The 25,322-nt window shown below is 41.5% G+C and overlaps 1 pseudogene; it reads left to right on the forward strand.

The window, feature by feature from the left end:
• Positions 1–1,745: 1,745 nt before the first annotated feature.
• LOC141805138 (uncharacterized) lies at positions 1,746–2,603 on the forward strand (annotated as a pseudogene).
• The last annotated feature ends 22,719 nt before the right edge of the window (positions 2,604–25,322 follow it).

Below are 25,322 nucleotides of genomic sequence, written 5' to 3' on the forward strand. Positions count from 1 at the left end.
ACAGAAATATCTTTAACAAACCTTTCCAGCGTTATTTCACAGTGTAAATGCATTTATAATGAGCATAAAAATATGTTGATTATTTTTACATTAAGAAAACTTGCGATATAAAATTTTCGGTTTGTTTTGGGCTCGGGCCTGCAAATCAAGTTAATTTATCGGGCTCGGGCCAGGTCGGGCTTAAATACTGCGGGCCTGGGTCAGGTCGGGCTGGATTTTTAAGGCCCCATCTTACCTCTAGTTTACACATAAACTCATAATGAATTACAGATATCAATGAAGTCATGTGCATTGATGTCCTCTTCATCCAGCCCCAGCAAGGACATACTGCAAAGAAAAAACAAACAGAAGATGTATAACATGACACAAATGAAGAGCAAGAATAAAGAGTGTTTTATATTTTTAACCTGAGAAACATTTGAACACAGTATTTCAAGAAACTTTAAAAACCTTTCATCCAGCTGTTGAACAGCTGCCTCTGGAGCACTGCTGCTGTCCAACTCCACTATTCCAGCTGGAGAGAAATCAGCATCTCTGTAAAATAGACAAGAAGTAAAAAGACAAACTTTTTGAATTTATTTAATGACCACTCCGCAAACAGCAGTTTATCTACAATACTTTATGTTGCTATCACACATTAAAGTGTGGTTAATACCTACAGTTATGTCTACTGTACAAATATCGTAAGTGTATTGTTATTATTATTATTATTATTATTATTATTATTATTATTATTATTATTATATCTTCATTGCGATCTCATATTTTCTTAGTGAATAGCTAGTTGATGTCATTTACTTGTACTTCTCTTCTTTGTTCCCCATTGTGATTTGATGATATCTGCAATATTTACTGTCATCTCCTCAAACCTTGATCTCAAATGGCAGGCTAAAACGTGACTAATATCACGAGGACAGGAAGCATGTATGGTTGAAACCAGAGGAGCTGATTTCTAGGTTCTACTCTAGGTCAGGTTCTACAGAGGGAGAAAAAGATCACTGTGTGAATGTGCTCTATCTCCCTTTTGTAAACTTTGCCCACAGACTACCAACAATCTGATACTGTGTATATCACTTAGTTTATACAACATTACTTTACTGTACCTCACTGCAAACAATTGTCTAGTGGTCAGGGTAATGTTCTTGTTCACTGAGCTCTATCTGAGGCTAAAACTCACCAAGGAGAATCCGAACGAACATTCCAAACAGCTAAGACAGCTAAGTCAAATTACATGATTACCTGTCCAGCAGAAACTCAGCAACATTGGCGTTGCTCTTGAATCCTTTCAAGTCCTTCAGCTCTCGCCATCGTGAAAATGCAGCTCCAATGTTTACACTAGTTTAGCTCGGCATCCGAACGTCTTTGATTCGTCACCTTCTCAACAGCCATCTTCCTCCTCTTGCTCCTCTTCCTCCTCTTGCTGGCGTACATTGTCGCCCTCAATGGACAGGAGGCATCCATTGAGGGTGGGGGGGTGGGGTGGGGGGGTACTGTGGTGATCCTGGTTGCAGTGAGGTCGCTTTCTCTTCTCTCCCTCCCCTCCCCTTCCTTGGCAGTTGTCCTGGTTTTTCTCACGGCTGCTTCTCGCACACCTGCATTGAGTTGATGATTAGGAGCGCCAGCTCTTAAGCTCTGCTGGAGCGATGGGCTGGCGCCAGGTGATTCCTTCTCTCACTTTTACAATAAAATCCCTCAAACCTGTTCTGCCTCTGCCTCCTATCAGGTCCCTTAAACCTGCTGGTTAACCAAACCGCCACACTCTTGGCGCTATATTGAAGAAACACAGCATAAACTCTCACTGCTATGCAGATGATACTCAGCTTTACTTCTCAATGAAGTCCAAAGAAATCAACTACTTGTCTAAACTTGAAGCATTCTTCAAAGACGTAAGGTACCGGATGAGCAGAAACTTCTTACTGCTGAACTCAGAGAAGACTTTAGTCATTGTTCTTGGACCTAAACATCTCTGAGAAGCTCTCTTGAACAACATTGCTGCCTTGGACGACATCAGCTTGGCTTCCAGCACCACTGTCAAACCTGGGAGCTCTTTTTGATCAGTACCTGTCCTTTAACTCTCAAGGACGACATTTTTTCATCTTGGTAATATCAAGAGAATTAGACACATCTTGTTTCAGAGCGATGCTGAGAAACTAGTCCATGCTTTCGTTTCTTCTAGGCTGGACTATTGCAACTCTCTTTATCCGGCTGTCCAAATACGTCTATTAGGACTCTTCAGCTGGTTCAGAACACTGCAGCTCAGGTACTGACTTGGACCAGGAGGAGGAGCACATCTCTCCAGTGTTAGCGTCTCTACACTGGTTACCTATAAAATCTAGAAAATAATTTAAAATTCCTTTGCTGTCTTACAAAGCGCTTAAAGGCATTGGGCCATCCTATCTTAAAGAGTTAATTGTTCCATATTATCTGTCTAGGTCACTGTGTTCTCAGAATGCAGATCTGCTCGATGTACCAAGGGTCTCTAAAAGTAATATGGGAGGTTGAGCCTTTAGTTATCAGGCTCCTCTTCTTTGGAATGAGTAGACACAATCTCAGCCTTTAAGAGTAGACGTAAAACTTTCCTTTTTGATAAAGCTTACAGTTAGAGCTGGATCAGGCCTCAACCAGGTCTTAGTCATGCTGCTATAGGTTTAGACTGCTGGGAGAAAACTGACACACAGGGCTCCTGTTTCCCTCTCTCTACCTGCCAGTCTGACTTCCAGTCTTAATGTCTTGTTATAGTTACTGACCATACACCTCTCTGTGAGGCTCTGAGTTTGTCTTGTAGGTTCCTCTGGATTGGTGATGTGGACGGCCTGCTGCTGTGCTCCTGTCAGACTCCAGCTGCCACGGCTCTGGACTGTTGGCGGGAATGGTCAGCTGCCATGGACACATGGTTTCACCATCGCTTCTCTCTATGCTTCTCTCTCCCACTCTGTCTCCCCTCCATCTCTCTCTTACCCCAAAACAGTCTCCTCAGATGTCTAACATGAGCCTGGTTCTGTCTGAGGTTTCTGCCCATTAAAGGGAAGTTTTTTCTTGCCATTGTAACTTGCTAAATGCTAGTCCTATACTCATGGTGGGTTAAGATGAGATAAGACTCCTTATCTTTTCTTGATGTTGGGTTTTTCTTCATAAAACTTTATTAATATTAACATGTCTAGACCTGTTAATGTTTTTGGAAAGTATCTTGAGATAACGTTTGTTATGATTTGGCACTATACAAATAGAGACTGATTGATTGATTGATTGATTGATTGATTGATTGATTGATTGATTGATTGATTGATTGATTGATTGACGGGTGATGTCAGAGAGACTACGTCCATGCTTTATATAGTTTATGGTGTGTGCCAGCTGGCCCAGCTAAAACATGTCTTAACCATGTGGGTAATGTTTGAGAGCCTGAGTCCAGCTCCTGTTATCATTCCCTGGTTTACTGTGGGCAACGCACTGGTTGCACATGCAGATTGCTGTGCAGATCACTTTGTATGATGCTTTAGTTTACACTGCTTTTACTCTGCTAACAAGTTAATACTGCCAAGTATTCGAGCATAGACTGTGTACAAGAAGAGGACAAAACAACACTGAGGAAACTTTAATCCTTCATCCAAAGTCCATCAGAGTTAATCTAATTTACAGTCTCCCAGTCTGTATGTAGAGTCTGTGGTCTAGGTTCTGAATAAGGGAACTGGTTTCTGCTTGTAAAGTGTCTGTCCATCCAACGCTTTGGTTTCTGCGGGAAGAAAAGTCTGGACAGCGCACATGAGCAGGATGTCCTGACACTATCCAGTGTTTGTTTTTACACCTAATGCATTTTTCACTCTGATGTTTTCCTGGACAGTTGCCACATCAGTGACAAACATGCTTTGTACATGACATTGTTAAGTCTCTTGACAAACAGTTAATGGACTTTGTGTTTTACTTAGCAACGTGTCCTGGAACCTGATTGCGTGGAGGAAGATCAATGACGAGTCCTGAACTTCTGCCTCCTGCATGTCTGTGACAGCAGCAGTGCTGTGCTCTGGTTGAAGAAGTACAATCAAAAGGTATCAGATGCACTTTCCTTTTGCATTCCATTTGCATCCTTTGCCTTCCTTGTTTACATTAGGAATTAAAAAGTGTCTGCTGAAGGAGTTTCAAGTCAGCTGCTTTACATTGCACACGCTGACCTCTTTACATACCCAAATATCTCCAAAATCTCAGCTTAACCATATAGAAAGGCCCCTGAGTGTTGACTTACGTGAGCTTAGTTCAGGGAAATACTCAGATACAGACAGCAAAATAATACTCAGCTGATGGCTTAAAGACTACTGGAGATTCCTTCAAAATACAACATGTGTGAGTAGGATATTAAAGCCCAGTAAGTGCAGAAGTATTTCAATTGTGAAAGGTCAGATCACAAAACAAAAATTACAGTTTGGAGGAAGAGCTGTCCCATCTGTTTCAGAAATGCCAGTTAACAGCTTGAGAAGATGGTAAGAAGCAAAGCTTAGAGACACTGTGCAGTTTGAAGAGCTCACAAATGATACCAGCACATGAAGTGCATTCTCTCTCCATGGCAAAGAGCCTCTCCACAGAGGTTACTCTGTTAGTGCACCTCGCCCAGGGTGGCATATCAGTCCTGTGGCTTGAAGGTTTGCTGCATCTCCAATCACAACGTTAAGAGCATGAAGGAGATACCAGGAGACCGTAAGAGGACAAAATGAAGAGAAACAGACTCCATGAGGTAGGTATAAGAGACCTGGTGTCCACAAGTGGCACCTGTGCTCACAGCCCAACACCACGCAGGCTGACAGGCCTTTACCAGGGAACATCAGGACTGACAGATTTGTTATTGGTGCCCTGTGCTCTTCATGGGTCAGAACATCAGTGAAGAGCACAGAGTCATCCTCCAACATGGCTTCCAGAAGGACAGCCATACCTGCAGCAATCCACATCCACTAATCAGGCCTGTATGGTACAGTGGCCAGATGTAAGCTGGTCCATATTTACAGGTACATGGCAGTTGAAGAATATATAGCTTCTGGATAGAATAGAATAGAATAGAATAGAATGGAATAGAATAGAACAGAATAGAATAGAATATTATCCCTGAGGGGGAAATTCAGGAGTCACAGCAGCAAACAAGAAAACTAAAGTAAGAAAGTGTATAGAAAGTGCAAAAACGCCCATAAGAAAATAGATGATGACTTGTCCATCATTCCCCATTCAGCCAGCCTCCACCTCTCCAAGGGTCTTGGACTGAGCTTCTTCAGCAAACTGTTCTGTCTCACTCTCCTCTATCCAGTCTGCTTACAGCAAGTGAAGTTCTTCCAGTGTGGCTTGGTGTCTTTTATTGGCTCTGTTAGCCATGTCTGTGAATAGCATGATGCTACTATGCCTTCTGTTGCTGGGTTAGCATGGCTAGCTTGTCCAACTTACTGGAGATATATCTTATGTTCCCAATAACAATGGATGGAATAACAGGTTGATGTCGTCACTTCTTAGCTCACACCTGAGCGCCAGCACGTCATCCTCACCTCCTTCTCCTCACCTTGTGGCAAAACATCAGGCCTTGTACCAGTTAGCATTGACATGCTACAGGCTGCAAACGGCTGATTCCACATGTAAACATGGCTACATTTAGGATCTCCAGACAAACACAGGAGCAAAAATAGTAAAAAAATTTCACTGGGGACTGGTTTGGTGTCCATGACCAACAAATGAACCATAAATAGTAAAGACCCACTCCAAATGCAAAGATGACAAAGAATAGAAACAAAAAATTACAAGAAAATGATAATGAAGAAAGACCTGCCGCAACAGGCAGACACAACCAACGGGGAGGTGCCTAGCTAAATGCTTTGCTTGCTTGACTAACAATATGATAGAAATGTGCTCATATATATATATATATATATATATATATATATATATATATATATATATATATATATATATATATTACCACACAATTCGTCTTTCAAGACGCACATTGTGTAATCCATTTATGTAATCATAGTTTTATTCTCAACTGTTTCGACATACTGGCAAACTGAGGGCGCCACTATCTTGTAAACAAAGGGCTGTGGACTAGCTGCTCTCTGATTGGTCGACACACAATGTCCCAGCATGCTCCGGTAGAAATGGTACAATTGTGCATGCGTAAGGCAAAAGGCATTTCAGCAGCTGTTTAGAGAGAATCGGTATTTGTTGTGAAGAAAAAAAACAAATTTCATGGTTTAAAACTTTGATGAAAAGCCCTATTTGAGTTGTCTGGATGCATGTTATATTTGAGAAACTACAGTATGTAATATAGGCCTAGATCTATTTGATTATTTAAGTTTATTATAATAATTATTATTATTATTGTTATTATTACTATAATTGCTATTTAGCATAAATACAGGAATACTTTCACCTGTCCCTATCAATAGAAAAGTACACTTAAATGCAGATTCTGCAGTCACCAACATTCACTTCAGTTTAGCTAAGTTTCATGTTTTCATCTGTTTTGCAGTTTCCTGGCCACTGGGGACTTTTTTTTTCTCAACAGTTTCTGTGACCTCCACCGTCTCCATCATCGTGTCAGATGTGGCCTCTGCAATCTGGGATGTCTTCGTGGAGGAATACATGGCTGTGCCCACAGCAGAGGATTGGCGATCTATTGCAGAGGGGTTCCAGGAGCGGTGGAATTTTCCTCTGTTCTGCTGTGCTATTGAAAGCAAGCATGTTGTCCTGAAAGCTCCAATGAACTCAGGATCCATGCTCCACAATTATAAGGGGACGTTCTCCATTGTCCTCCTTGCTGTTGTGGACACCCGGCGCTGCTTCAGGGTTACGATGTCGAGGGCTACGGCAGGACCGATGATGGTGGCATCCTGGCTAACTCAGCCTTTGGTCGTGCACTCCATGACGGCACCCTCCAACTGCCTGCTGACCAGCTATTACCAGAAGCTGACCACAGCCGCATGTGTTCGTCAGGGATGAGGCCTTTCCACGCAGGAAAAACCTCAGGAGGCATCTTCCTGGATGCACTCTTCCCAGAGACCGGCGGGCTTACAATTACCATGTGTCCTGGGTACAGTTGGTGGTGGAGAACGCCTTTGGGATCCTTGCATCCCAGTGGTGGATGTGGAGCCCCTGCCAGGTCTGGGAAGAGTGGCTGCGAACAACTCCGCTGGGGAAGCGATCAGGGTTCAGGAGACCTTCACAGCCTACTTCTCTGCCGAGGAAGTGGTCCCGTGGCAGGACTACATCGAGTATAAAAGCACTCCCAAAACGGCTCTGTTAAGAGCCACCTACACAGTACTACAGAGCAAATGACCTGCAACATGAATTAAAAGTTGTTACGTTTATGTTAAAGTTTTCTGCACAGCTGAAGCCTACAGAATAAAGTAACTATGTTCCGTGTGTGAAAGACATGTATGAAACCAGAGATATGTTTGTAGGAAAGAGAAGACAAAATATTGCCTCCTCTGAGGGAGGTGGACGAGGAGGCACATGTGAAGCAGGAGGGGCTTGGACCTGCTGCTGGAGGGCCAGGATCAGCAGCGCCTTGATGTGCAGCATCCTCGTCACTGTGTGAAACACAAAAACGTAATATTTGGAGACATGAACTGCTGTTTAAAAATATTAAAATGAATCACTAAATGAATAACTAAGCCTCTTTTAAGTTCAGTATGAAACTCTTGTGTGACACATTAAACACCCTCGCCACAACCACAGAACACAGTGATTCGTGCACAAGGTAAACTACTGTAAAACAACTACAGTGATTTTAGTGCAGGCTAAACCTCTATGTCCCCACCTCTGTGTGGTGAATTTTGGTTAACAATATAAAGTAAGAATACTTTTTTACATATCTATTTTTTCTTCATTGTTGTCTTACAATATTTGTAACATCTAAAAAATGCAATACTTAAACTATACAGTTTTGTGCATTAACCACAGACCGTATAAAACATGGCCGTAGTCTCGCCAACATCACCCATCTGTTTCTGAAATGGAAAATGAAGCACATTGGCTATAGCAGCCATATTGGTAGTGGCAAGGGCTTTGCCTGAAGCCATAGGGCGCCGGCCGTCACGTGACCCTCAGCTGTGCCTCTTATTGGGGGAGCTTGCGATCTTAATATCCTCTGAAAGGCCGCGTCAGAAAAAAATTCACCCCCGTACAGTGGTAGCCGGTAGTCAAATTAGTGACGGACAGGAGACATTTTTTGAACCAGGCTGTAAATAGTTTAAATGGGGCGAGCCCGCAAGCTATTTCAGGCAGTCAACTCGAGCAGCACTGCTATGCACATACCACGTGTCTCACTCGTCATAACCATCTTGCAATCACACTCTCTCAATTGGGCGGTCTATTTAAACCGGGAGTCTCCCATCCCTCTCTGCCTGTCAATGCCTTGGCTGCCCTGCGTTTGTAATGCTGCATGTTTCTTTGCCGCTCGCCGTTTCTGATTCAAAGGGTGAGTCTCGACTTTCAGGAGCGGACGTTGATTTTATTCCTCAAACCCAGGCTCGGTCGGCGAAGTTTGCTCCATGAATGAATCGTCCTTCTACATTACCAGCAAATGACTTGCCGGGTGGCCCATGCACCTCAACCTGGGAGAGCTGCAAGCCGTAGCTTAACGTTCCTGGTCAGCCTCAGCCGTTAACAGTTTTGATCATCTGCTGATCCAACAAACCTCCGATGCCTCGTCGCCGGGTGCCGAAGGCACAGCGAACAGCGGTCCCTTCAGAGGGAAGGTAAAGCTCCAGCTTAAGCGCGCACTCTGCTCCTCACTCTGCTCCTCACTCTGTTTCTCCCGAACCGGAGATCGGAGCTGCCGGATCCTGACACCTCCATCGACGCGTCCTTCTGTCTTCATCTCTCGGGGGAGTCTCTGATCGTCAGAAATACCTAGTTAAATACCATGGACTTCCTTTGTCGACATGTGAGCTACCTGGGCTCTCCCGCGGCTGCTGCACCTGCCCCGGTCTTCCTCACTGACACCGCTAAGGTCTCTGGGAACTGCAGTCCCAGCCCCTGCCTTGGCTCTTGGTCCCCGCTCCCTGCTGTCGCTCTTGATTCTTTGGGGAATAATACCTGCAGGTAATCTCGTTGTGCCTTTAATTGCCTTCATAACTGATTAAGTTAAAAGTCTGCCACAGGTCTGTCATTCAAAGGACGCAGGTCTAAGCCCCTCAGCCAACACTCTTCTGCTGTGTATAATTACTCTTTACTTATTTAATGCATTTTTTATATATTTATTTATTTATTGTCGTATCCGAGCAGACACTTTACTTTACTTTATCATTTAATATGCTTATTAACTTTGCTCTTCTTCTGAATGGCTTTGACATTATATTGGTAAAGATTGCGTTGCGTGGGTTCGGATTTGCAGACAAAAGTTTTGTGGATTTCATAAAATTCCGCAGGTTCTTGAGAATAGTGATCCAGGTCTGTAAAACTTTTACAATGGCAGAATCTATAAGGCTTTAGGCGTTTTAAAACCTGCTTGCAGTTTATGCTCAATACAGTGAGGAATTTGTTACTCTGCCATGTTATCAGACCTCATTCTCATCTATGGTGGCTCTTTCTTTGAGCACCTCAATCTTTCAGCTGTTCAGATGTCGTGTACATTCAGAGATTCGATTCAGGGTATCTGCAAGGTATAAAATCCTTTAATCATAAAATCCAATAATTTGAATTTAAGATCTTGAATGTCTTAAATCCTCTTTTTTTTTTTTTAATAAAATGCCTGAATATGAATGCTGAGAGCTGAAATGTATGTCATTTTCTCTAAACAAATAAAGAAATAAAAGATAAAAAGCAAGTTTATCTTAGCAGCAACGCAATTCAGTGTCAGTTAAACTACATAAATAAATAAATAATAATAAATAAATTTATGAATTATAATATATATTTTTAAAATAAATTAATTAATTAAATAGATATAAGAAATATGCTATATAAGATACAAGAAATATGCTATACTTTCTATTAAGGTATAGAAGTAAAACAATGATAATAATAATAATAATAATAATAATAATAATAATAATAGAAATAAAATAATAATAGTTATAATAAATAAATAAAAAAAATACAGAAATAGCAAAGGTAAAGAAGAATAAATAATGATAGAAATAAAATAATAATAGTTATAATAAGTAATAATTTAATGATAATAATAATAAAACAAAAGGCATATATTCAGTGTTTTATTGCAATGCATTCAGTTGTTTTTAATTGACTGGGAGAGATCGTGCAGTTATGACCAATTCTCAGAGTTTCATTGCTGCTCCTCTGCATGGGGGTATGTTTGAAGGCAGTGCTGCTGTCTTTCACCTCTGCCAGTGCATTTATGTCAGACTGTGAGACCGGAAGAAAATAAAAATAAATGAATAATAATAACGATTAAAAAATAAATAAATAAATAAAAATGAAATTAAATAAACATAAATGATTAAATAAATATATAAATAAATAAAAATTAAAATAATAATAATTATAATAACATTACAAAAAAAACAATCAATGCATTGCAAATGATAATTCATTAACAGATGAATGTTGTGGAAACATCTAATTTCTGGTCATCAGCCAGGGTAGTCCTTTAAAATGTTAAGAAGAATCTTAATCTGACTCTTCTTTCAATCCCTGCTCTGAATCTGCCACGTCCTATGTCTTCTTTTGCCAGTGGAAATGCGAATTGGGTTTAAAGTTATATTTATTGTGGCATTAAAAAAATAAAAAAATAAATAATAAAAAAAATAAAATGAAATAAAAAATAAAAACAAAAATAATACTCATGACAATTAGGAATATAATAAAATAAATAATAATAGTGATAATTTATTTATTAATAAAGATAACGAATGAATGAATAAAGGATGATAATAATACACAATTATAATAATAAATATAATTATAAATGAAAATGGTATACTTATAAAAAAAATAATAATAATAACTTGTTGAAACTTTAGAGCCTATTTCCTTGACTGCACAAGCTGGCTTTACTGGGTGTAAAACCCGAGACTCTTTCATGACTTCTCTTTGTGTGATAACTGTTACAAGACCTGCCGGCCCCAGAATTCCAGCCAAATTCATGTATAGCTCTATAGATCATTCTTAAAGAGTCAGGCACCTTTTTCTTCAGGATATGAGTTCCCTGTTTGTTTGTTTGTTTTTTTTGCAATGAAAACGTTTGCATTTCCTAATTATTAGATAATGCCTATGTGGAGTTGGGGTGCAGACAGCCACCCTCGCTCTGTCTTTCAGGAGGCTCACTCCTGCTAAATCGAGGAATTAAAAGGAAGCATCTTTCAACTCCGGTGACGTGCCGGCTCTTTCCAAAGCTCTGTCTATTCTCCCCAATAGATGTTTTGTGAATCATCTGAGTACTGGTTTAGTTAAAAGATTTTAGCAGTCCTGTGCTCTTTAAACAACCTTGTCAAATTCTCAGTAAGTTAAGGTCAATCTCCCTTCTCCATTTGGAGCAAGAGCTATGGTGTTGCCACAAGGAATGCTCAATGAAGTTATATGGTGCCATGGTCACACATAGTAGAGAACACTAGACAGTATATTCCTCTACAGGCGCTGTACTGGCAGGGAATGGCCTCACGGCGGCTGGTGCCATGGCCACACATAGAAGGCTCTACATTCTGGCCCAGGCTCCTAAATTTTGTTTTGGGGGATTATGTTCAGTATGTTTTGCTCATCACTCCTCAATGTCCCCATGTAAATTTATTGTGAGGGGTGATGAGGTCGGAGCCTGGACGCCAAACATAAAATATATTTGCTGCTAAATAAACAATTCAAACGTGAGTTGTCCGACTGAAATAACATTAGAGCTGTTTGAATTGTTGCATATTTGTTTAATTTATTTAACAAAGGTGCAATCCTGTTAGAGTGAAGCACACTTGGCAGCAGCTAAGGATGAAATATGTGCCAGGAGCTGAAAGGTTTTTACTCTGGATTTGTATTCCCAGGATTAGGTGAAGTTTTTTTTTTTCTTTTTAACTGAACTTACGGCCGAAGAATTCAACACTAAAAACTTACAAATGCCAAAACTGAAAAAACTCACACGTAACACTGGGAAACACCAAGAAGCAGGAGGATGCATGAAGACACGAGAGCAAGCACGGTCCAATGAGCGACAACAGAACTCAAGAAACAGACAGACTTTAGAAACGCGGGAGTAATCAAACACAGATGTAAAACAAGACGCAGCTGAAACACATGAGGGGCGATCAGACAGGAGGGAATCAATAAAAACTTTTACCACGCAACCTTCAAATTTGTTTGGGAAAAAAAAAGGGAAGAAAGCTGTCGTAACGTGAAAAGAGTTGAAATGTTAAAAAAAAACTAACAAACTTCTGAAATGGCATGTTGGCCTGCAGCTCTCAAATTAACTGCACAAGGTGATTTGTATATAATATTTTGTGAGGGAAGGGCAGGCATAACAAGACTTTTTCTTCATTCTGCTCCCTTTCATTCTTATGCACAAGTTCATACATATATATATATATATATATATATATATATATATATATATATATATATATATATATATATATATAAATATATATGTGTGTGTATATATATACTTTTTCTCCGTTGCTAGGCGCCGCCCAAGTAGCTGCCTGTTGCAGTAGCTCTCGTTTTTGTCCGTTTCTTGAAATTTTTTTCGTCCCTTTTTTGTCGTCTTTGTATTTGAAGTGGATCATTACTTTGTATGGTTCATTGTTGGTCATGGCCACCAAACTTTTTGTGGCTTCAGCGATATTTTTACTACTTTTCTCCTGTGTTTGTCTAGAGATCCTACATGTAATCATGGCTGCATTGTTTACACGTGAAATTAGCTGTTAGCAGCCTGTAGCATGTCAATGCTAACTAGTGTAAGACCTGACGTCTTCCCTTGAGGTGAGGAGGAGGAGGTGAGGACAACATGCTGGTTCTCAGGTTGAGCTAAGAAGTGATAACATTGACCTGTCCTTCCATCCATCGTCATTGGGAATGTGGGATCTATCTCTGGTGGGATGGACGAGCTAACTGTGCTAACCCAGCGGCATTGTGTTGTTCACGGACGTTGCTGACGGAGCTGACATTGGACCCCGGCGCCAAATTTGAGGAGCTTTGCCTGCTGTGGGCAGACACAGGATCCAGGAGACAGAGACTGAACAGACTGCTGGGGAGGCTCAGTACTGGACCCTGTGGAGGTGGACACTGGCTGGGCTGGAGAGTGGTGGATGAGTGGTGGATGGGATGTCGTCATCTATTTTCTTGTGGACTTTTTTGCACTTTCAATACACTTTCTTACTTTTGTTTTATTGATTGCTGCTGTGACTCCTGAATTTCCCCTCGGGGATAAATAATAAGTATTTTTCTATTTCTATTTCTATTCATATATATATATATATATATATATATATATATATATATATATATATATATATATATATATATATATATATATATTTCTAATTAAAATTTTGTTTTTAGAATTAAATAATAAAGTTAAATCAAAATCAAATCAAACACAACAAGACCAAAACCAAACACAGGGAGCAACAAAAGCTGCTCTCCACCAAGCAGTCCAGGTCAGTTCAGTACAGTTCAGCACAGTTCAGCACAGTTTGGTACAGTTAAGTCTGACCTTGTTTGCTTTTCCACAGCAAACTGTGCCCTCTTTTGGTAGGTGGTGTGCAAGCCAGATGCCGAAAGCTGCAGCTGTTAAACAATAGCGTGACGCTGTAGTAGCACAATACAGTTTACCCCGCTAGTAAATCCAACAAAGAAGAAAAACGTGACACAGTGAACAAAGAGCATTGATGAAGGACATGCAGCATTTTGTCCTTCTTTGTGATTGGCATGTAGCTCTTTGATACAAAGTGCAATCAAGCTTTGTTTCAGAGAAGTCTGTGTGCCGCCAGGAGAAATGCAGCAGCTGTCAGGGTAAGTGACGATTCTTTTGACCAATCAACGGTCTGCCGTGTGTTGCTCCACCTTCTGAGAGTGGATCCGTTCAGTCTGGCACCCATACAGAAGGGTCCCAAAAAAGTAGTAGGCTCGTCTCGGTTTTTGGGGATCTGTCCTGGGAGAAGTCAGCGGAAACGCCACAAAATGTGCCGTACTGAGACGAACCGAACCGGTCTGCTTGTTGGAAACGCGGCTACAGTTATTAGAAAACACAAGGAACAAACAAAAGTAATAATAAAGATCAACACAGGAGACCCCAGACAACAATCACAAAGAATAAGGACAAAGGAACTCAAGAACTCAAGATACACTTGAAAAACCAAAACTCTGAACACAAAAGACAAACCCCAATACTATATCACACAGCACCCCTCTCAAAGGAAAGATTCCATATGTCCCCCTGAAATAAAAGAAAAAAATAAAAAAAAATGGAAACCCAACTTGGGCGGGAGGGGTTGCTAGGTGGTGGCGGGGCAGTGGTCCACAAAGGGGAAGCAGTTCAGAAGGCTGGCCACATGGCGGACCACACAGAAGAGACAGTGCAGGAGGCAAGCCACGCAGCAGGCCACCTAGGGGAGGCAGTTCAGGAGGCCAGCATGGCAGCAGGCCACTCAGGGAAGGCCGGTCAGAAGGCTGGCTGGGTGGCGGGCAACTCAGAGGGCATGATTTCTGGGGGGCACCAGGTGGAAAACAGTTCAGGTAGCCAACCAGGTGGCAGGCTGCATGAAGAAGACCAAGCTGAGGTTGGCCTGGTCCCAGCCGAGCTAGGGGCCGGTGTTTGTGTCTCTGTGTCACGTCCCATCATCTGTAGTAATATGTCCATAGGACTTTTGGAAACTGTAGAAAGCAGTAGTTTGGTAGTAGTTTGTGTGGAAGCTCTGGTGGTGTGGCAGCATTCAGCTGCAGCAGAGGAAGACTTAGAAAGCCCAAGATATCAACAGAAAGTTTTGTGTCCAAGAAAGTAAAAAGTAGGGATGTTAATGAAGTAGAATCAGAATCGGAATAGGAAATAATTTAATTCTGAGGGAAAATTACATTTAAGTTACATCCCTTCCAAAACATATTAGAACACACACTGACTTGGAATGGGAGAACCTTGGAGCAGCTAATTTGCCCAGTGCCCCGTTGTAATAGATATGAAATAAAAGGATTAGGGAGAAGAGAGGCGGAAAAAAGTTAAAATCCAGACTATGCCACAAAAGGAGGCCAACAAAAACTCAAAGACTTGCACAAATGTCACTGCACAGAAACCAAGGGGCCCATGTGTGCATCAACCCTCAGCTGACTGCACTGTAACGAGCTAAAGAAGGCGTTAAGTCTGAGGTTGTGTGTGTGCTGTGTGTCTTCACGTGTGTATATGTGTAAGCCCCTGGACTTCAGCTCCATCCAGATTCAACAATGTCTCTGTCGTCTGATGATGCCAAGGCCACAGCTGTTGCTGAAGAGATGACCTTGAAGAGTTCTAAACCAGAGACAAGCCCACAGGAGTAGGGGGATAGGGCCTTTGTCTGCATATCATCCAGGAGAGCAGAGTGTTATCAGCCTACCAAGGCTGACGTGGAGGAGCTAAATGGGAGATAAAGATTGATTGGGTCAGGCAGACTGTGTTTTTTCCACCTGCCTTAAAGTTCCATTGCTCAGCTCTGTGGTTTGCCAAATGACCTACTTTGGTGGCCTATCACAGTCCAGCCGAGCTGACAATTTCTCCAAGTTGTTGTCCATCTTGCGAAGAAGTCCAGGAATCACATCCTGCCTGTGATTAAGTTCACATATCCATTGAGTCTGAGTGTTGACAGCCCTGCACATTCCCTCAATGACGGGCTTGTTGTTTGCCAAAAGTGCTGCCTGTGTCTTCTGTAGTTTGCGTCAAATCAGCAAACTGCCAACTCCAAACAGCAGAAAGACTGTTATCATAATTCCAAATATGTAGACATCTTTAGCATCCTTGACGGAAAGGATCAACAGGCAGACAGTCCTTCAAGTATCCCAGGAGTCGATCGTATACCCGACTACAAATACTCCGCCATGGCTCATTACTATTCATAAATCTAGCGTTCTGATTCGTTCTTGAAGCGCCCGTTCTGATTCGTTCTTGCATTAGTCCGCCCCCGCCAATTTTCGTGTGTGGAAGAGCGACATCTTCATCAAGGGTCCCAAACTGATGTAAGTTAAACCTTTCTTCTTTAAAAATCTGTGGAAATTAAATTTCGCTAATTACTTATATGGTGGAATCTCATCTTAAATTGGTCACCTATAAAAACAAAAAAATTGTCCCGTGGAGAGTGCATAGATGTGTCTCACGGCTTTGATGGTAAGCCAGTGTTCCAGGTTGTGGTTCCTGCGAAGTATCGGGTCACATGAACAGACGGGGCAAATGGGTAGTAGTAAGACGTACAACTATATTTTACGGCATTTCTTTTGGCAACATCTGAAAACGGATGTTTCCCGTTACATTAAGTCATGTCACACATGTCAAATGACGGGTAAACCCAATCAGAGCATTAAACTAAGTCCATCCCTGCAAATGCACTGCCTTTTGAACATCTGATTATAGATTGTGTTGGGCCCTTACCTCGTTCCAAAACAGGAAGTAAATATTTGCTCACTGTGATGTGTCAAACCACACGGTATCCAGCGGCATATCTGTTGCATTCCATCACCACAAGGTCAGTAGTTCATCACTGACACAGTTCATTTCCATTTTTGGAATCCCAAAAGTAATACAAAGTGATTGGGGGGATCTAATATTTCGTCTCATCTGTTTGCTCAGGTGCTGAAACAGTTAAGAGTGAAACACAATAGATCTTCTGCATACCATGCACAGTGTCAGGGAGCACTAGAAAGATTCCATCAAACACTAAAGTCTCTGTTGCGTAGTTATTGTATTGAGCTAAATCAGGACTGGGAGGAAGGGCTGCCCTGGCTTTTGTTGGCTGCTAGAGAGGTCATGCAGGAAAGCACAGGTTTCAGCCCCAACAAGCTGGTTTTTGGCCATATAGTGCAAGGACCACTTACAGTGCTGCGTGATGCGATTGTGCCGTCTGAACCTCCTCATAATCTGGTTAAGTATGTGGATGGGTTTCGGCATCGTTTGTACGTTGCTAGGGAAATGGCGAGAGAGCAGTTGACCACTGCTCAAGAAAAAATGAAACGTTTGAATGACCGGAAAGCAGAGCAACGTGAATTTAGTCCTGGTGATCAAGTCCTTGCTTTGTTGCCTATCACGAGTTGGCTGTTCCAAGCAAAGTTCACTGGTCTGTTCACAGTGCTTCGTCAGGAGTCTGATATAAATTACCTCCTGTCAACTCTGCAGCGTAGGAAATGGACCCAACTCTGACACATGAACCTACTGAAGCCTTTCTATGCTGAGTCTAAGTCTCTTCCAGTGTCAGCTGCAGTGGGGAGTGTGGTTTCTGCAAGCGAGGATGATGGGGTTACAGCACCTGATGAGAGTTTGCTGCATGGTCGGTTGAAGAACTCTGAGACGTTAAGGAATCTTGAGTCTTTGCTTGGTCGTTTGTCAGAGGAAAGAAGTGCTGAGTTGTCTGCTCTTATTCACAGTTACCCGTGTTTGTTCAGAGACACCCCAGGCAGAACACATTTGTTGGAGCATGACATAGATGTGGGAGGCGCGCAGCCCGTCTGCCAGCGCTATTACCGAGTGTCAGAAGAGAAACGGAAGGTGTTGGACACAGAGATAAAGTGTATGCTTGACAATGGTCTTGCAGAACCCTCTTCTTCAAGTTGGGCTTCACCCTGTTTACTTGTTGAAAAGTCTGACAAAAGTCCTAGGTTTTGTACAGATTATCGCAAGGTAAATTTAGTTACAAAGCTTGATGCATACCCACTGCCTCGTGTTGAAGATAATGTTGATCAGGTCGGCTCTGCTAAATTTGTGAGCAAGTTTGACCTCACAAAAGGTTACTGGCAGGTTCCATTGTCCAAAAGGGCGACAGAAATCTCTGCTTTTATCACACCCTCTGGTTTGTTTTCCTACACAGTAATGAGCTTCAGACTGCGTAATGCAGCTTCAACGTTCCAGCGCCTTATGAACTTGGTGGTGTCAGGATTGAAAGGTTGCGCTGTCTATCTGGACGATGTGGTGATTTACAGTGATACTTGGGAAGAGCATGTGGCTCGAATCAAGCAGCTATTTATTTCTCTGTGTGAGGCACGCCTTACGGTGAATCTTGCAAAGTGAGTTTGCCAGAGCCACCGTCACCAACCTTGGTAAGGTGGTAGGGCATGGTAGGGTATGTGCGGTTCAGGCCAAAGTAGAAGCGATTGACAAATTTCCAGTTCCCACCACAAAAAAAAAGAGCTCCAACGGTTCCTCAGTTTGGTTGGCTACTATCTAAGTTTTTGTAAGACCTTTTCTACCGTGGTAGCCCCACTGACCAATTTGCTTAAAAGAAAGGTTCTTTTTTTTCTGGTCTCGTGTTTGTCAACAGGCTTTTGAGAATGTGAAGTCTGTCCTGTGTTCCCCTCCTGTGCTTGCAGCTCCCGGCATGGATCAGCTGTTTAAGCTCCACGTTGATGCCAGTGATGTGGGGGCAGGAGTGGTGCTGCTGCAGGTAGACAGTGATGGGGTGGATCGTCCTGTGAGTTTCTTCTCCAAAAAGTTAAAATCTTTCCAACTAAACTATTCTATAATTGAGAAGGGGTGTTACCCCTCCAAACCCCTAGGTGCTGCTAGTGGCAGTTTTCTGGTTGTGTGTGTGTTTTGTCTTTCAGAGCCAGTTGCAGGGTCATCAAGAGAGGATGAGATGCACCTGGGCCAGGTGTAGTGCCCGTCTTTAAAACCCACCTCTCATATCAATGTGGGCGCTGCCTACCTCACAGCGTGCAACCTGAGGGGACGTGGCGAGGCATGACTGTTTGCTCGTCGATTACTTTAAAGAAGCTGATTTAGTTCTTGTGCTTTCTGTAATGAACTGAATGTTAAGCAGCAGTTTTCTCGTCCGCCTCCCGTTCTTGCTACAGCCCAGGAGCCAGGTTGTGACACATGTTAGACAGACATCTGAGGAGACTGTGTTGGGGTAATAGAGAAGAGAGGAAGTGAGAGAAGGGAGTATAGAGACAACCACACACACACACACACACACACACACACACACACACACACACACATGCACGCACGCACACATACACACACACACACACACACACACACACACACCAGAAAAGTAGACCTTTGTACCACTCATTGCCTTTGAGGTGGCCTTCAGTCTCAAAAAGGTTGGTGACCCTTGCTTGAAGCCATCAGCTGAGTTTAATTTTGCTGTCTGTATCAGGGTATTTCCCTTAACTAAGCTCATGTACGATGACACTCTAGTGCTTTTCTACCACCACAACATGGAACGCATCAGTGGCAATCAGGAAGTCACAACACTGCTTTCTCTCTCCAATCCACAGAGCCACTCCACAGAAGTTACTGTTAGTGCAGCTCATCCAGGGTGGCATATCAATGCACGCTGTGGCTAGAAGGTTTTCTGTGTACTCCTCAAATATATGCTTCATTTTTTCAAATGCAGCAATCATAACATTGATATTTTATTTTATTGTATTTTATTAAATAAACAAATAAAAATTTTAATGTTAAAATATGTGTATTGATGAGAGTGCTGTATAAAAATATTTTTGTATGTCTATTAATTTTAAATGGGAGAATATCCTATTGTAATGTAGCCTCAGTAACCACTCTTTTGTATACATCCACTTTTTCCTCCTCACATAGGAAAGGCAGGGCCCTGAAATGTGGGTCAAAAGCAGAGGCTGTGCGAAAAGTGTTGATCTACACCTTGGTGGTGTATCTCTTCTTGAGGTCCCCATTGATGGCCTGCTTTATCTCCCTGGCCAGTGATGATCCAGTACTGTCAGTGTTTGTGTCCTGGATGAGTTGGGCATGAAGAGGAGCAATCAAGGATGTGTGGGGCTGCACTCCATTGCCTGCATGGCCTTGACAAGTACCTCTGCAGAGACCCCTGTGGCCCACACGATTGGAACTTGATTGTGGCCGCTGCTGACAGAACCCTTGCTCCAAACAGAGACCCCGTATCACAGTAGCAAAACTTCCAACTTCCAATGGAGCCAGATCACCATCTCTAATGTGACATCCACTGATGCAGGCCCATATTGGTGTGAAATTGAATATCAAAACTCTGATATGTATAGACAACACAGACTTATAGTCAATGAGCTACCAAACTCATATGACACTTCACTGAACATGCTGTCAAATGTTAAGACAGTCTCAACAGCCTCTGAGACAGAAGACGACCACCTCGTTGCCACAAACATTGCTGATCACAAGGACGATATACTACAACAAGCCCTCAGACAATGCAATAACAACAACACATGCTCTAACTCTAAGAGTCGAAGATTCCTGATGACAGTTGGGTGTTGCTGGAAAACAAGTCAGGAACAATATTGTTGTTGCTCCACATCCAAATGTCATCTTAGTGACTTTCATTCAACCCCTTGTAATATGGTCTCTGAAGTTCCTCCATGGCATACAGACACTTGTGTTTATTCATCAACATCATGTCCTTTGTTTCTAGACCAGACAATTTGCCAAACTAGAATGTTTGTGACTACCACAGCTGTGACTGTATTAGTTTATGTAACTGTTAACAATGCAGATCAAAATTCATTTTTCATTTCACATTCCTGACCCCCATCATTGCTCCAGCTCTGACTCTGATGATGACATTTTGTACGTGATGTTTTTTGAATTTTTTGGTTGTTGTTTAGTTAAGTTTAGTTTTCTTTTTTATTAGTGCTGTCAGGCGATTAAAAAAATGAATCTAATTAATTACAGGATTTGTAATTAATTAATCTAATTAATCGCATTTTAATCTCATATCTGCCTAAGGTCCCAAAATAAAGAATTTTAATTCCAGGACATTAAAATTACATTAAAAGACATTTAAAAATAAGGTGGGAATATATACAACACAGTTTTAGGTACCCTGAGGCATAAGGAACACATGAAAAAAGTGTTATGGTTCTATCTTTACAAAATCTTCACAGTCCTGCACCTAAGATAAGCTGATTTGATTTTTAGGACATTTTTTGCTTCTGTTCACATTTTTACTCGATGTGGACTCAATTTTCACTGCAATATGAACTTCTATACTTCTATGAGGTACGGAGAACCAGGGCTAAAGGCTAAAAACTGTGAGGAACTATGTACAAAACACTTTTTTCAAGTCTTGGATCAAAGAAAAGTGAAGTATTCTCAGTTTAACATGCTCTGAACACACAAACTGTTGCTCATTGGTGCAGAGCAGCCCCAAGCTGAAACATGACACCAGGAAGATGGAAGGAAATCTTCAAAGAATTCTTTAGATTTAAATACAAGACCTTTTTCGATCATTCAGGGCTTGTTTGATGCAGTAAAGAGTGTAAAATTACCTGTTTTTTACAGAATTGAGCTAGAGCAAATGGTTGATTTTCTGTAGATTTTCAAAAAGGACGTGTGAATAAACAAGATGTGGACGGCAGTCGCCTTAAAGGATAAGTTTGGTATATACAGCTTTTACATTGTTTATAGAATGAAGTAGAACATACTCACCAAGAAGGTTTTCCTGATCCAAGCAGTGGTTCGGGAGATATTTACATCCAAAATCGTGCAGCGGACGTCCGTATGATGGAATCCATTGGAGCATAGACAGAGCCGCTCCTTAAAACGGCATTAATCGTCCAAAAACTTTTTTTCACCAATATTCCATCATGGTCGAGATAGTCCTCTGCTGCAGTCTGTGTCACTCCAGACAGCGCTGTGCGGCTGCACTGACATCTGAACTGACGAAGACTTTGTTTACACTTGCCCCTCAAAGAAAGGAGTCAGTGCTCCAGAGAGTACTGCGCAGTTTTAGGAGCGGCGCTGTCTCTGCCCCGATGGATCCCATCATACGGACGTCCGCTGCACGATTTTGGATCTAAATATCTCCCGAAACACTGCTTGGATCAGATTAGCCTTCTGGGTGAATATTTTGTTCTATTTCATTCTATAAACAATGTAAAAGCTGTAAAAACCAAACTTATCCTTTAACAGCGCTCTCTCTTTCCCCCGGTTCAAAGCATGTTGCCAGATATGATACATTCAGGGACCGTCTGAAATTTGAAAATCTGACGAGAACACCACTTTTTTCATGTAGGACAAACGGTTTGTTAATGCTAGACATTTGAAAATAAGTGCGTCTTTGAACACCTCGCGGGTTTGGGATCCAGATTAATCTGCGTTAATTTTTATGACGTGTTAATTTGCGGTGTAATTAATTAATCTAATTAACGCGTTAAAATGACAGCCCTATTTTTTATCAATTCCCTTGCTTCTTTTCATTTTATTTATTTTCCCTCTTGTTGTGTTCAACTGATTAATGAATAATCAAAAGGGGGAATTGTAATAGTAATTTTATTGTCTTTGTTTTCACTCCTTGAGATGCCCCATATCCTGCTTCCCTGAGACACCCCATCTCCTGATTCTTCAATAAGCTTCCAGACCCTTTTTTCTTGTGTCTAGACTTCTAACACCTTCAGCCCAACTTCTAGGCCTCTGATCTCAATGTGAATTCCTGTAGCAGACAGAGGGGTGTGAACAGTACCTTTTGGGGCGTTTCTCTCAAGCATAAATGTTGAGCTCAAGCTAGGTTCGGGGTCTTTCTTCACTTTGACCGCTTGCGTGTTGACTGACCTTTTTCTTTACAAAGGAAAATAAAACCTTGCTGGCTGGCAGAAGTCTCTATTTCATTCTTCACCAGAAACAGGAAAAATTTCCACAACAGCGCCCTGGGCTTCTGCTGCACAAAAACACTGCTGTAGGGGTAATTTCTGCCCTAAACCTTGTTATTGGACCCAACTTGTTCCATCCCGGAGTATCACTTTAATGCCCTGACAGTGGCAATAAGCTTTAATTTTGTAGTCAAGAGTCAAACATGGCGGTGGCGTGAAAGCTGTGGGCTGCGAGCTCTCCAACCCCTTAAAAGAAATGGTGCTGTAAAGTTTTTGATTTTTTTCTCTACACGACCTTCGCTTCTGCCTGCTGAATCGGGTGATGAATTTACGCTCAGGTGCATCGACGGAAAAAGTAACATCGGTAGTAGTAAGGAAGAAAAGTGCAAGCAAACATTTCGCAGCACTTGCTTCTACAATGGCTGAGATGGCTGAAATCAAACACCTGATGCTCAAGATGGAGTCGCTCTCAAAGGAGTTTAAGGACTTAAGGATGGATTTTAAAGATTTTCGAGTTGAAACTGAAAAAAACATCAAGATGATTATGCAACAGACGGCAGAATTACGGTGTGATTTAAACAAAACGAGCGACAGGTTGGAGCAGGTTGAACGCCAGGTCGGTGAGACACAAGACACGAAAATATTGCACCACAAAACGATCAATTATCTGGTGAAGAAAGTCTCGGACATGGAGGAGCGCACAGAGTATCTGGAAAATAAATCCAGGCAAAACAATGTGCGTTTTTCAACATACCAGAGAAAAGTGAAGGTAGCATTATGATCGACTTACTTAAAAAACTTTTAATATATTAATTAATATATCACTACTTTTTCATATGATGACCATCTGATTGACGTGGTTTTGCTTATGGTCTTTTTTGATTTGATATATCTTCACCAATAAATGTTAAATTTCCTTAAAATGAAATGGGCTTGGTAGCTACAATGATACCCATTTTAATTAAGTCAATGGCTGAGCAAATACAGGCATGTGTTGATGTTCTTGTGTTTTATGTGTTCTGTAGTAAATGTTTTTGGTTTGTCAAGGTGTTTTGTAGGACCCTCACAAAGTTTAAAAAAGGACCATGCTGGTACCCATTTCTTTAATAACCATCCTCAGGCACTGAGTGAAATTCAAGAAACCATGGTATCTTTAGATTTAGTAGATATTTGGAATTTACAAAACTCTGATGCAAATAGATACACATGGCGTAGAGGACAACAAGCAAGCAGTATATATTATTTCCTTATTTCCTTTTCGCTTGCATCTAAGGTGTCAAAGTGTATTATTGGTGATTATTTAAGATCTGACCATGCTATTGTAACAATTCAGATTCTTACCGCTGAACATCCTCGAGGACGTGGTTACTGGAGATTTAACCTGTCGCTTCTAAATGACTCCATATTTATTGAAAAAACAAAAGTTTTTATTTGAGAATTTTTTGAAACTAATGAAAATTCATCTGACCCACATAACATCTGGGAGGCCTTTAAGTGTGCTTTCAGAGGTCATGCTATTAAGATGGGGTCACGGAAGCAAAAACAATATTTGGTAAAGGAGAGGTGCTTAATTGATGAGCTAAATGAACTGAATAAAAAGTTGGATGAAATGCAGCACTCCTCTGTGGAAATAACTTATTTAATTAAAAATAAGAAATTGGAACTAGAAAATCTATATTCTGAGCGTGTAAATGGCATCATCAATAGATCTCATGCTACTTGGATGGAAAAAGGGGAGAAGTGTACTGCTCATTTTTTAAGATTAAATCAAAGTAATTTTGCTCAAAAATATATTCTGAATTTATATGCCACAAATGGTGTTATTTTAACATCTCCTCAGCAGTGGCGTGGCGTGGGGATTTTTTTTGAGGAAGCCAAGTGAGACAAAGCCTTTAATCTGTATGATTTTTAGGGAGTGGGGTACATAAAAGACTTTGTTGCAGCTTGTATATCGCTTTTTCATGTAATGGAATGACCTGTTAGAGCGCCAGGGAGCTCTCATTTTACTTACTTTGAACACCGACTCACACCCTTTCACTCCCCCACTCTCAGTCACTCATTCATACGCGTACATTGTCCTCTTGACTTAGCTTAAATGTCTTATTAATTTACTCAACCGCCCACTCAAACGCACAACCTGCCGCTTCATGCACACTGCTAATGTGCTAATCTCGCTGATTTCATTCAGTGGCTTGATGATGATGATGATTCTGTCATTTGATTGGTTTGAGGCCAAAGACAGGGTGGCTTCCCTTGACACGGTCTTGGCCAATCACAGGTGAGTAGTGTCATGACCGCAGCCTCATCTGATTGGTTAATCATTCTTTTTTTTTTTCACCAAGGGACGCCAACTCTGCTTGGCTTCCTTGCAGGCAACAGTGTGCAGTATCATATTTTCACCACTTATTCACAGCATAACATTTAGGAGGGCGCTGTTTTACGCATCGTAAAATGCTCAATAAGTAGAGGAGAGAAATAAGGAGATGACAGTGACGAAACACAGAGGAATTATCGAAACTGTTATAAAGGAGTATTTTCATTTAAACACAGCTACAGTCTGAAAAAAGTGAGGAAGCATGGCTTCCCTTGGCCTCCAGGAGAAAACGCCACTGCTCCTCAGGAAATATTGTGTG

Source organism: Halichoeres trimaculatus, unplaced genomic scaffold, assembly GCF_033239565.1.
Source record: "Halichoeres trimaculatus isolate MK-OKI-2021-1 unplaced genomic scaffold, fHalTri1.1 fHalTri1_scaffold_1, whole genome shotgun sequence".
In the NCBI taxonomy this organism is placed as follows: domain Eukaryota; kingdom Metazoa; phylum Chordata; class Actinopteri; order Labriformes; family Labridae; genus Halichoeres; species Halichoeres trimaculatus.